The sequence below is a fragment of the Rattus norvegicus genome, chromosome 16 (genome assembly GCF_021556685.1).
Source record: "Rattus norvegicus strain SHRSP/BbbUtx chromosome 16, alternate assembly SHRSP_T2T, whole genome shotgun sequence".
NCBI classification, from domain to species: domain Eukaryota; kingdom Metazoa; phylum Chordata; class Mammalia; order Rodentia; family Muridae; genus Rattus; species Rattus norvegicus.
Window position 1 is genome coordinate 56,147,862 of NC_141549.1, and position 12,575 is coordinate 56,160,436.

The 12,575-nt window shown below is 38.5% G+C and overlaps 1 protein-coding gene; it reads left to right on the forward strand.

Moving 5' to 3' along the window:
* The window catches only part of Erich1 (glutamate-rich 1), a gene marked incomplete at its 5' end in the record, with an annotated part of 52,793,804 nt that overhangs the window by 25,277,302 nt on the left and 27,503,927 nt on the right, over positions 1-12,575 (forward strand).

The following is a 12,575-nucleotide window of genomic DNA, read 5'->3' on the forward strand; positions in this document are numbered from 1 at the left end:
CAAATGGTCAGAAGAAGCAAGCTGGAGTAGCCATTCTAATATCAAATAAAATCAATTTCCAACTAAAAGTCATCAAAAAAGATAAGGAAGGACACTTCATATTCATCAAAGGAAAAATCAACCAAGATGAACTCTCAATCCTAAATATCTATGCCCCAAATACAAGGGCACCTACATATGTAAAAGAAACCTTACTAAAGCTCAAAACACACATTGCACCTCACACAATAATAGTGGGAGATTTCAACACCCCACTCTCATCAATGGACAGATCATGGAAACAGAAATTAAACAGTGATGTAGACAGACTAAGAGAAGTCATGAGCCAAATGGACTTAACGGATATTTATAGAACATTCTATCCTAAAGCAAAAGGATATACCTTCTTCTCAGCTCCTCATGGTACTTTCTCCAAAATTGACCATATAATTGGTCAAAAAACGGGCCTCAACAGGTACAGAAAGATAGAAATAATCCCATGCGTGCTATCGGACCACCACGGCCTAAAACTGGTCTTCAATAACAATAAGGGAAGAATGCCCACATATACGTGGAAATTGAACAATGCTCTACTCAATGATAACCTGGTCAAGGAAGAAATAAAGAAAGAAATTAAAAACTTTTTAGAATTTAATGAAAATGAAGATACAACATACTCAAACTTATGGGACACAATGAAAGCTGTGCTAAGAGGAAAACTCATAGCGCTGAGTGCCTGCAGAAAGAAACAGGAAAGAGCATATGTCAGCAGCTTGACAGCACACCTAAAAGCTCTAGAACAAAAAGAAGCAAATACACCCAGGAGGAGTAGAAGGCAGGAAATAATCAAACTCAGAGCTGAAATCAACCAAGTAGAAACAAAAAGGACCATAGAAAGAATCAACAGAACCAAAAGTTGGTTCTTTGAGAAAATCAACAAGATAGATAAACCCTTAGCCAGACTAACGAGAGGACACAGAGAGTGTGTCCAAATTAACAAAATCAGAAATGAAAAGGGAGACATAACTACAGATTCGGAGGAAATTCAAAAAATCATCAGATCTTACTATAAAAACCTATATTCAACAAAATTTGAAAATCTTCAGGAAATGGACAATTTCCTAGACAGATACCAGGTATCGAAGTTAAATCAGGAACAGATAAACCAGTTAAACAACCCCATAACTCCTAAGGAAATAGAAGCAGTCATTAAAGGTCTCCCAACCAAAAAGAGCCCAGGTCCAGCGGGTTTAGTGCAGAATTCTATCAAACCTTCATAGAAGACCTCATACCAATATTATCCAAACTATTCCACAAAATTGAAACAGATGGAGCCCTACCGAATTCCTTCTATGAAGCCACAATTACTCTTATACCTAAACCACACAAAGACACAACAAAGAAAGAGAACTTCAGACCAATTTCCCTTATGAATATCGACGCAAAAATACTCAATAAAATTCTGGCAAACCGAATTCAAGAGCACATCAAAACAATCATCCACCATGATCAAGTAGGCTTCATCCCAGGCATGCAGGGATGGTTTAATATACGGAAAACCATCAACGTGATCCATTATATAAACAAACTGAAAGAACAGAACCACATGATCATTTCATTAGATGCTGAGAAAGCATTTGACAAAATTCAACACCCCTTCATGATAAAAGTCCTGGAAAGAATAGGAATTCAAGGCCCATACCTAAACATAGTAAAAGCCATATACAGCAAACCAGTTGCTAACATTAAACTAAATGGAGAGAAACTCGAAGCAATCCCACTAAAATCAGGGACTAGACAAGGCTGCCCACTCTCTCCCTACTTATTCAATATAGTTCTTGAAGTTCTAGCCAGAGCAATCAGACAACAAAAGGAGATCAAGGGGATACAGATCGGAAAAGAAGAAGTCAAAATATCACTATTTGCAGATGACATGATAGTATATTTAAGTGATCCCAAAAGTTCCACCAGAGAACTACTAAAGCTGATAAACAACTTCAGCAAAGTGGCTGGGTATAAAATTAACTCAAATAAATCAGTTGCCTTCCTCTATACGAAAGAGAAACAAGCCGAAAAAGAAATTAGGGAAACGACACCCTTCATAATAGACCCAAATAATATAAAGTACCTCGGTGTGACTTTAACCAAGCAAGTAAAAGATCTGTACAATAAGAACTTCAAGACACTGAGGAAAGAAATTGAAGAAGACCTCAGAAGATGGAAAGATCTCCCATGCTCATGGATTGGCAGGATTAATATGGTAAAAATGGCCATCTTACCAAAAGCAATCTACAGATTCAATGCAATCCCCATCAAAATACCAATCCAATTCTTCAAAGAGTTAGACAGAACAATTTGCAAATTCATCTGGAATAACAAAAAACCCAGGATAGCTAAAGCTATCCTCAACAATAAAAGGACTTCAGGGGGAATCACTATCCCTGAACTCAAGCAGTATTACAGAGCAATAGTGATAAAAACTGCATGGTATTGGTACAGAGACAGACAGATAGACCAATGGAATAGAATTGAAGACCCAGAAATGAACCCACACACCTATGGTCACTTGATTTTTGACAAAGGAGCCAAAACCATCCAATGGAAAAAAGATAGTATTTTCAGCAAATGGTGCTGGTTCAACTGGAGGGCAACATGTAGAAGAATGCAGATCGATCCATCCTTATCACCCTGTACAAAGCTTAAGTCCAAGTGGATCAAGGACCTCCACATCAAACCAGACACACTCAAACTAATAGAAGAAAAACTAGGGAAGCATCTGGAACACATGGGCACTGGAAAAAATTTCCTGAACAAAACACCAATGGATTATGCTCTAAGATCAAGAATCGACAAATGGGATCTCATAAAACTGCAAAGCTTCTGTAAGGCAAAGGACACTTTGGTTAGGACAAAACGGCAACCAACAGATTGGGAAAAGATCTTTACCAATCCTACAACAGATAGAGGCCTTATTTCCAAAATATACAAAGAACTCAAGAAGTTAGACCGCAGGGAAACAAATAACCCTATTAAAAAATGGGGTTCAGAGCTAAACAAAGAATTCACAGCTGAGGAATGCCGAATGGCTGAGAAACACCTAAAGAAATGTTCAACATCTTTAGTCATAAGGGAAATGCAAATCAAAACAACCCTGAGATTTCACCTCACACCAGTGCGATTGGCTAAGATCAAAAACTCAGGTGACAGCAGATGCTGGCGAGGATGTGGAGAAAGAGGAACACTCCTCCATTGTTGGTGGGATTGCAGACTGGTAAAACCATTCTGGAAATCAGTCTGGAGGTTCCTCAGAAAATTGGACATTGAACTGCCTGATGATCCAGCTATACCTCTCTTGGGCATATACCCAAAAGATGCCTCAACATATAAAAGAGACACGTGCTCCACTATGTTCATCGCAGCCTTATTTATAATAGCCAGAAGCTGGAAAGAACCCAGATGCCCTTCAACAGAGGAATGGATACAGAAAATGTGGTACATCTACACAATGGAATATTACTCAGCTATCAAAAACAACGAGTTTATGAAATTCGTAGGCAAATGGTTGGAACTGGAAAATATCATCCTGAGTGAGCTAACCCAATCACAGAAAGACATACATGGTATGCACTCATTGATAAGTGGCTATTAGCCCAAATGCTTGAATTACCCTAGATCCCTAGAACAAACGAAACTCAAGACGGATGATCAAAATGTGAATGCTTCACTCCTTCTTTAAATGAGGAAAAAGAATACCCTTGGCAGGGAAGGGAGAGGCAAAGATTAAAACAGAGACTGAAGGAACACCCATTCAGAGCCTGCCCCACATGTGGCCCATACATATACAGCCACCCAATTAGACAAGATGGATGAAGCAAAGAAGTGCAGACCGACAGGAGCCGGATGTAGATCGCTCCTGAGAGACACAGCCAGAATACATCAAATATAGAGGCGAATGCCAGCAGCAAACCACTGAACTGAGAATAGGTCCCCTATTGAAGGAATCAGAGAAAGAACTGGAAGAGCTTGAAGGGGCTCGAGACCCCAAAAGTACAACAATGCCAAGCAACCAGAGCTTCCAGGGACTAAGCCACTACCTAAAGACTATACATGGACTGACCCTGGACTCTGACCCCATAGGTAGCAATGAATATCCTAGTAAGAGCACCAGTGGAAGGGGAAGCCCTGGGTCCTGCTAAGACTGAACCCACAGTGAACTAGTCTATGGGGGGAGGGCGGCAATGGGGGGAGTGTTGGGAGGGGAACACCCATAAGGAAGGGGAGGGGGGAGGGGGATGTTTGCCCGGAAACCGGGAAAGGGAATAACACTCGAAATGTATATAAGAAATACTCAAGTTAATAAAAAAAAAAAAAAATGGAACACATTATAATGTCTTGCCAAATATAACATAGCAGGAAATTAGTAGGTTATGATTGTTGAAAATTATGTGATTGACAAAAATTTAGAAGCAGCATGATACTACAAACCACAGTGTAATATTTAGTAATACCTTGGGCTTATAAAATTGTATTGGGCAGACAATAGTAATGAACCCACGTTAACACACAGTGCTGGAATCAGGCAGTAGAGAGAAATCACGCTAAGGGTGGAAGGCACTCATTTTAAATAACATCTTGAAATATAGGAAACAGAGGGGGGAAAATGACTGTTTTGGCCACTTTTCCAATGTTGTAACAGAATATCCCAAGCAACTAAAAAGGAACAATAAATATTTTAGGAAACAGGTTCAGAAACTTGACAACATTATGGTGGGGAGGAGTGATATTGACGAGCAGTTACTCTGATAGAAGTAAGGTAGAGTGCCAATACAATTTTTCTTTTTCCACATTGAAATTCATCTCTGTCCTCAGCGTTTGGAATGGTGTCAACCGCGAGGGAGGTCTCCCTCCATTTGATTAACCTTCTCCAGAAACATCCACATCAGCATACGCAAAGACACACTTCATTGATTTCCTGTGTTTCTAAAGTCACTTAAATGGCTAACTAGTATTCACCTTTGTAAATCCATATCCTGTCAACTGAGGCCCAAGCAAATCTTCTTTTTTTTTTTTTCTTTTTTTCGGAGCTGGGGACCGAACCCAGGGCCTTGCCAAGCAAATCTTCTTAAGAATATCTTTCTACAATAACAAATGTCCTCAAAAGGCTCATGTCTATCTTAAAATGAGAAACATATTTAATCCATTTCCAGGAGTCTCAATATTTCTAACATCATAAGAAAGTTGAAATATGAGATTCAAGGCAAATTTTTTTCATCGGCGCCTATAAAAATCAAAAGGAAAGGTATATGCTCCCCAAATACACTAGTATAGAGCAAAAATTACCATTCTACAAGGGAGGAATGGGGGGGGGGGTGCAGAAGAAAGGAATGACAGAAACGGAACACTAAAATTTGGCAGGCAAGATCATATCCCTTGCAACTCCAGGCTGGCATCCAGGCACATGTCAGCATTGTGTAAGCTCTTGGGGCTTTAAAACCTCCCCTCTATTATCTTGCCCGCACTCTATGGAGAATGGTGCCCTGGATGCTAAGGGTGGGTCTTTTGTTCTCAGTTAATCCCTTCTGTGAAGGAAATAGAGTCAGGTTGACAAACCACAGAGGCCCTTGTAAATCCAGATGGTAATGACTGAGATCAAGCAACTGGCAAGGGTTCTAGAAATCAGGTTGTGGGAAATTGAGGGCTAGTGTATCACCTCTGCTTCATTACTAAGTCCATCCACAACCACACATATAAGTGTGTGCGCACACAGAAATGGGGAAGTGCTTGGAACTCATTAAATAAACAGAGCAACATCAAATAGATGTGTTTAGGCAAATTTGGAAACAACAGGACTTTGTGCACAGATATTGACAGAATTTCTATGACAATCAGAACCATCCTCCATCATTCACTCTCTCCTGACTTCACTGCCTCCCCCATGTCTGTCTTGCACATAATTGGCTTAAACATTGCAATGCATCTTTTTCTTAAACAACAACAACAACAACAAAAATGTATTCATGCAATGTCATGATGGCTTTCACACATTGTTTTGGCACCACTCAGTATTAACACATTTTTAGAAATAAACAGAAGAAGCAGTAATGAAAGAGATATTCAGTAGAAAAGTCTCTTAGGATCCAATTTGTATGGTACTGGGGAAAATGCCCACAAGATCTGCCAACAAACAATGGGCGATATAGGTAGTGTTCAGAATAATACAGCAGACTCAAAAAGGGAATAGAGTCTATAAAAAGACTATTGTGTACACAATACCAAAACCTAACATAAAGACCCCAACAAAATCACTCAAAAGAAATCTCTATATGGAGGTACCAGCAAATTTCATTTGATAAGAGAAAATGTAGTATACAGAAAATGAGTCTTTTGAATGGGAAAAATATCTCACCAAAGACATCCAATATCTTTTTTCCTCTCCTGGGTCCATTTTTAGGGATGTCAGAGGAGTAGAAGGGAGAATTATTTCTGTGATTCCTGTTGCTTTTAATGTGCAATCTTTTCCGCAGCCATGTTCTGTACAGGAGTAAAGATTTTGCTGTCATTTCATGGGCAAATAAGTGGCTTACTTTCCAACTTTACAAGCGAGAAAGACAAACTAGCAAATATGATTATCGCATCATTTATGGGTCTATAGAAATAATGTCTTTGGTATTTTATAAAAGAGATCTTAATAAGTGGTTTGGAAAATTATATTACAAGCCATTCCGTATTGATTTATTATCTCCCACTGCTCATTTCTGCCATGCACACAATGCCGCAAAAGATTAACAGTAGTAACTACTGTAGTTTGATGCCTACTCTGAAGTTTAAATAGCAAATAAATTTTTGTATTAATGGTAATGATGTGAAACCGAGGATTTATTGGATTTATTCATAAAACTTCAGTATGTACTCACAATGAGTTTTATGTTTCAAAGAAACTCGTAAAAAAAAAAAGCACCATTATGTTTGTCTAATATGCTCATGAAGTTAGTTTTGCCTGCTGCTGGTCCTTCTTTTATTTTGGTGGTGTGGTTGAGGCACAGAGGTCTGTTCAGGACCATGACACATAAAGAGGGATGAATCGTATTGCCATGTGTAAGCCAGAGAGGAGCTTTCCTCTGCTGTGAAATGCAAACAAAACATGCCGGGCGATAGACAACACAAATCTGACCCCAGCAGAGCACTGAGAAGGGACACACACAGGTGTTTGATGTCCACTTAGACAATAAGAGCAACATTTTATGCACAATTTTGAAAGGTTTTTAAGCATTTCTTCACACTGGTTTGGAAAATGTGACTTACTGAGAGCCAGAAGCAGGTTGACATTTACTCTGAGTTAGGACCAAAAAAAGAACTGTATTAAACTAATTTAAATGTCAAAACATATTGTTTGGGATGATGTGAATGCAGCCAAACTCAAGACCTTTGTTTTTGAAAGTTCACGATGAATACCCGTTACCAGTCACTTCACGTGGCCTACACAGCATCCCCAGAACATTAGAGTTGGTAAACCCGAAAATCTTTTGGCTTTTTCATCATATATGTATATAATCTGCACTTTATAAGTGGATTCTAAAACTCAGGCTAGAGGTAAGAATTCCCATCCTTTTGAAAAAGTGGAACATTTTTAGTCTTAGATACTTCAGGGATGGTAGAACACAGGACACTCAAGCCTAAATATAGCACCATGTTACACACATTTCATCATGTTAAAATAAACCAGGACTGTCCCAACTATTTCAAAATTCACAGGACATGAAAAGAATACAAAGTTTTAGACCACTATCCAAACCTCACAGTCTTACTTTGTCCAAAACCTGTCTTCTGTCATGATTATGCAGAGAGTTTGGAAAGCATTATAAAGTTTCAGAAACAGATGGTCAGAGCACAGAACACCTAGACTTTATAAACTCTTCCTCTCTGAATCAGTAGGTATCTTCTAAGCCAGCCAGAAGTCATGGCTGACACTCTTTGCCTTACCCTTTCTTTCTTGTGATCTCAACCTTAATTAGAGTGATATGATCTTTCCATAGCATGTTGATTTGTATAAAAAGTATTTTGAAGTATTTAACTTTAAAGCAAAACACCCCTAACCTCATTTTTTCAATGGAAGTTGGCTCAGTGGACAAATATTTTACTCCTAGTCACTAGTCCAAAATGCACATTCCAATCCAGGTCCTCGAATTTGAAATTCTGCCTGGTACTTTGAACAATGGAGTTGTTTCATTTCTTTTGTCTCTCAGGTCCTATGAGCTTGCTATCTCTTTCCTGTTCTCTCTCTGTTTCCACACTGCTCCACCCTTTCTCTTCTCTTCATCACTTCATAGCTTGCTGGGTTCCAGTGACATGGACAGAATACTAAGCATGAGACCACTATCCAAACCTCAGAGTCTTACTTTGTCCAAAACCTGTCTTCAGTCACAATTATGCAGAGTATGAAAAGCGTTAAAGAATTGGAAAGCATTAGAAAGTGGGTTCTTTTGAGCTTGGGACAGTTTGGAGACAATTCCTGAAGACGTGGTTGTCACTAATTAGCGGGGTTAATGCTAAGATCCTGCTGAGATCAAAAGACACCGAAAACTATCCTTGAATTGTTTGGCTCTCAAAGCCAATGATGCTGAGGTCAAGCGACCACACTCTAGCTAGAACACAAGTTTAACATGTTAGGAGCACTGAACTTGCTGTGTAATTCAACCTTGACCTGTGGTTAACACGGCCCTCCCTTTTCTTTATCTGGTTAGTCATTTTGTAAGTTACACAAACTTACTTAAAAGGAGTTAGAAACTCTGCTCCAGGAAGGATCTTCTTGGTTTGCGTGCAACCAATGAACATCCCCTGAGATGGAGAGGTGTGGGCAAATGCTTGACTGTGCCAACAGAACCCTTTGAATTTTGTCCTAAATGACACTCTGAATAATTTCTGGGCCTGGTGTCTCTCCCTGCCAGTTCTGTGTCTTCTGTATCCTCCAAGTCTTCACGACGATGTACTTCTCTGCTTTATCATCGATATCTCTTTAACTTAATCTTCAGTATCTACAAATATGCAAAGACTTTCAAGAATAAATCCAAGAGGCTTGCTTGCCACAGCTTTTAGCTGTTAGCTTTATATTTTTGTGGAAATTCTAACAGTTGGAGCTGCTATGTCTCTGACTTTTTTGCCTGCTCCTGAGACTCTCCTGTCCGGTGGCCTTGTCAAGCCTCAGTGGGAGAGCTTTTGCCATCTCTTACTTTATTTTGTTTGTGTCATGCTTGATTGTTATCTCTTGGAGACCTACTCTTTTCTGAAGAGGGAGAGTAGATTCCAGGAAAGGAAAGATGAGGGAGGGTGCTAGGAGAAGTGAATGGAGGGGAAAACTGTGGTCAAGATATATTTTAAAAGAGAAGAATCTATTTCCACTAATAAAGAGTAAATTCTGCTGCAATCATTTTATGTATTTTAGGATTGTTATACAGAATAATTATCACTATCATTTTTTAAGATGTGCAATGAGTACCGTTTTGTGTCTTAGTGCGATGGCCAAATCTTAACAACTGCATCTCATTTTTAAGACTTTGGTTCTGTCTTATGAATCAATAAAATTATGGGTAATTTTACTCTTTTATTCAACTGTATGTCATCTAAGATTTTGTTACATTAGGCTACCTTTATCTTTTATACCTTCTTCGTTTCTCCTCTAAGCCACTCTTCAGTGAGTACCCAAGATTATTCATCCAAGTTTTCTATCTACCTCATGAATCAATGGCATAACCTTTTCTCCTGAAGTTCTCTCTCAGCTGAAGGAAATACCTCAGAATATTTTCTCCTGTTAAGGATAATAATTCTTTAAATTTGTTTTCTATTAGCGACTACCACCGCTCTTTTTTTTTTCTTTTCTTTTTTTCGGAGCTGGGGACCGAACCCAGGGCCTTGCGCTTGCTAGGCAAGTGCTCTACCGCTGAGCTAAATCCCCAACCCCGACTACCACCGCTCTTGTGTATGCAGTCACCTATATAAAATAATTTAATATGACAATTCTATGAGAGAAGTACAGTAATTATGCAGAGTGGCCATAGAGAAGGAAACTCAGACTAAGAATTCTTCTAAAGCTCTACTTCTGGTAAAACAGCAGAGCCAAGACTTGAAAAGGCTATTTTGCCACAAGAGCCCATGCTTATTACCTACAGTATCACATTGCTCTCTTAAGGCAAGACACATAAAACCAATGGCCCATAATTGGATGCATGCTAAGGAACAAGGGTTCTATAGAATTGTAATTATTACTGCAGAAATTAAGGCAATGATTCCTAGAAAAATAACTTTAAATCCAAACCTCCAGAACCTGTGAAGATGATGCTGGCTGAAAACAAGTCTTTAAAGATTTAATGAAGTTAAGGATCTTAAGATTAATATATCCTGGATTTAGAGTAAGGCCTGATTCAATTTCAGGTACTATAATTAGAGGAGAGAACACAGAGTTCCAGAAAAGGTGAAGCAGAAATAGATATTGTATTTTCTTCCTCATTTCATGGTCAGTCACCTAAAAGGTAGATGTAACACTTAAAAATGTAAATATAATGAGAATTATATTTATCAATATATCAATTATATGCACATATATGAATGAGTATACTTGTATTTGAAAAGTAAATATATATACATATATAAATATTCCAGGTAAATAATTTTGTATCACGCACTCACTTCTTTCCAGATATATATTTCATGAACTTTTGTACTGTATTTATGTACATAAATACATATGTACATAAGTTTTAAATGCATATTAATTATTAACTAAGAAATAATACTTCTGATGCTTTATTTTGAGACATGTTCCCTATTTTACAGGAATGATCCTAAGCAGTACATGTAGGACTTTATTGAAAGCAATTGTGATGAATGCATTTCTAAAGACATAATTTATTTAACTAGCATAGCAAAGCTTTTTATTTCTTAGCAGCAGAAAGTTAGATGTAGTCATTCACTAACTCTGTTAATTCGTTTTTGCCCTAATAGAGATCTCAAGTAATATTAAGATAGAATCATTTAGAGTAAGAGGCACTATAAAATTTGGAAATATGCAGAGATGGTTGAATTTATTTTAAAGACTTATTCTATTATTTTAAAATGTGTGTGTGTGTGTTTGTGTGTGTGTGTGTGTGTGTGTGTGTGTGTGTGTGTGTGTGTTTGTGCTATGCATGAAGAGGCCTGTACAGGCCAGAAAAGGAACCTAATATCCTGGAGTTGGAGTTGCAGGTAGATGCGATTCCCCACTCTATGGGTGTGTAGAATAAAACTCAGGTCCTCTTCAAGAATAGCAAGCACTATTTACTGCTGTGCTCTCTCAGACCCAATGTTTGATAAGTTTTGATACCTAGAGTTTGTGCTTTATCTTTGCCTGTATATGATAAACACGGCATTACAATGTCAGGATTTTGATTCATAAAATGTTACTGGAGATAAATTCTTGGACTTCATGGGAAATCCAAAAATAAAAATCAGCACACAGTGCGATCAGGAGACATTGTTATGGTCCTCTCTGCTTTAGTGTCCTGCTCCTGAGAAGCTCTGCGTTACTGTTGCCACACCCATTCTTCCCATCCCCCCCAACACAAGCTACATACCTTCAACAGATAAAATTGCATTTCTTCTTTATTCAAAATATCTGTTAGTAAAGACCAATCCTGACATATACATAGTATATCTAAAAAATCGTGCCACAGGCTTGCTTAGTAATTAGTCTGTGGAGTTTGCATTATTTAGTTTATCAATACTTTGATAACATTGTCAATGCAAGAGGAAATATGTACAGAAGTATGGGCTAGGTGCATTTATTCAAATAGAATACAATTTAATGACAATATTTTTATTATTTCTTTAAAAATTCCATATATATTTAAACATATTCATCCTTTCCCCCAACTCTTCCCATAAACAACCTCTCAATTCATCCATCCTTCCCACTCAAGTTTGAGTATTCTATTTCCATACACATTGAGTCCTTTGTTTGTTACTTACTTAACTTTGGGGATGGTACCTACCCTAAAATCAGACCAACATACCAGGAGTCACAACATAAGAGAAAACAGACTCTCTTTCTGCTGACTCTCAGGGCTTCAGTTCTGTTCCCCGGGCCCAATACCTGATCATGTTCCCCTCTTCCCTTCCCTGTCCCCTTTTCTACCGATGTCCCTCACTCCCTCCCTCCTTGTGGTTGCTTTCTTCTCTCTCCCAAGTGGGACTGGGACATCCTCACATGAGCCCTTCAGCTTGATATCCTTCTCGAGTTCTGTGTATTGTATCCTGGGCATTCTGTACATTTTTTGGCTAATAACTACTTATTAGTGAGTACATACCATGCATGTCCTTTTGGGTCTGTGTTACCTCACTCGGGATGTTATTTTCTAGTTCCATTTATTTGCCTGCAAAACTCAGGATGTCCTCTTTCTTAATAGCTTAATAGTATTCCGTTGTGTAAATGGAAGCCCTAGGGGCTAGCAGAAAGAATGGAAACAGGCAACATCTGGAGGTAGTGGGGTAGAGGGGACCCTCTAGAATATACCAGAAACCTGGGAGGTGAGAGACTCTCAGGATTCAAAGGGATGGACATTAGATGA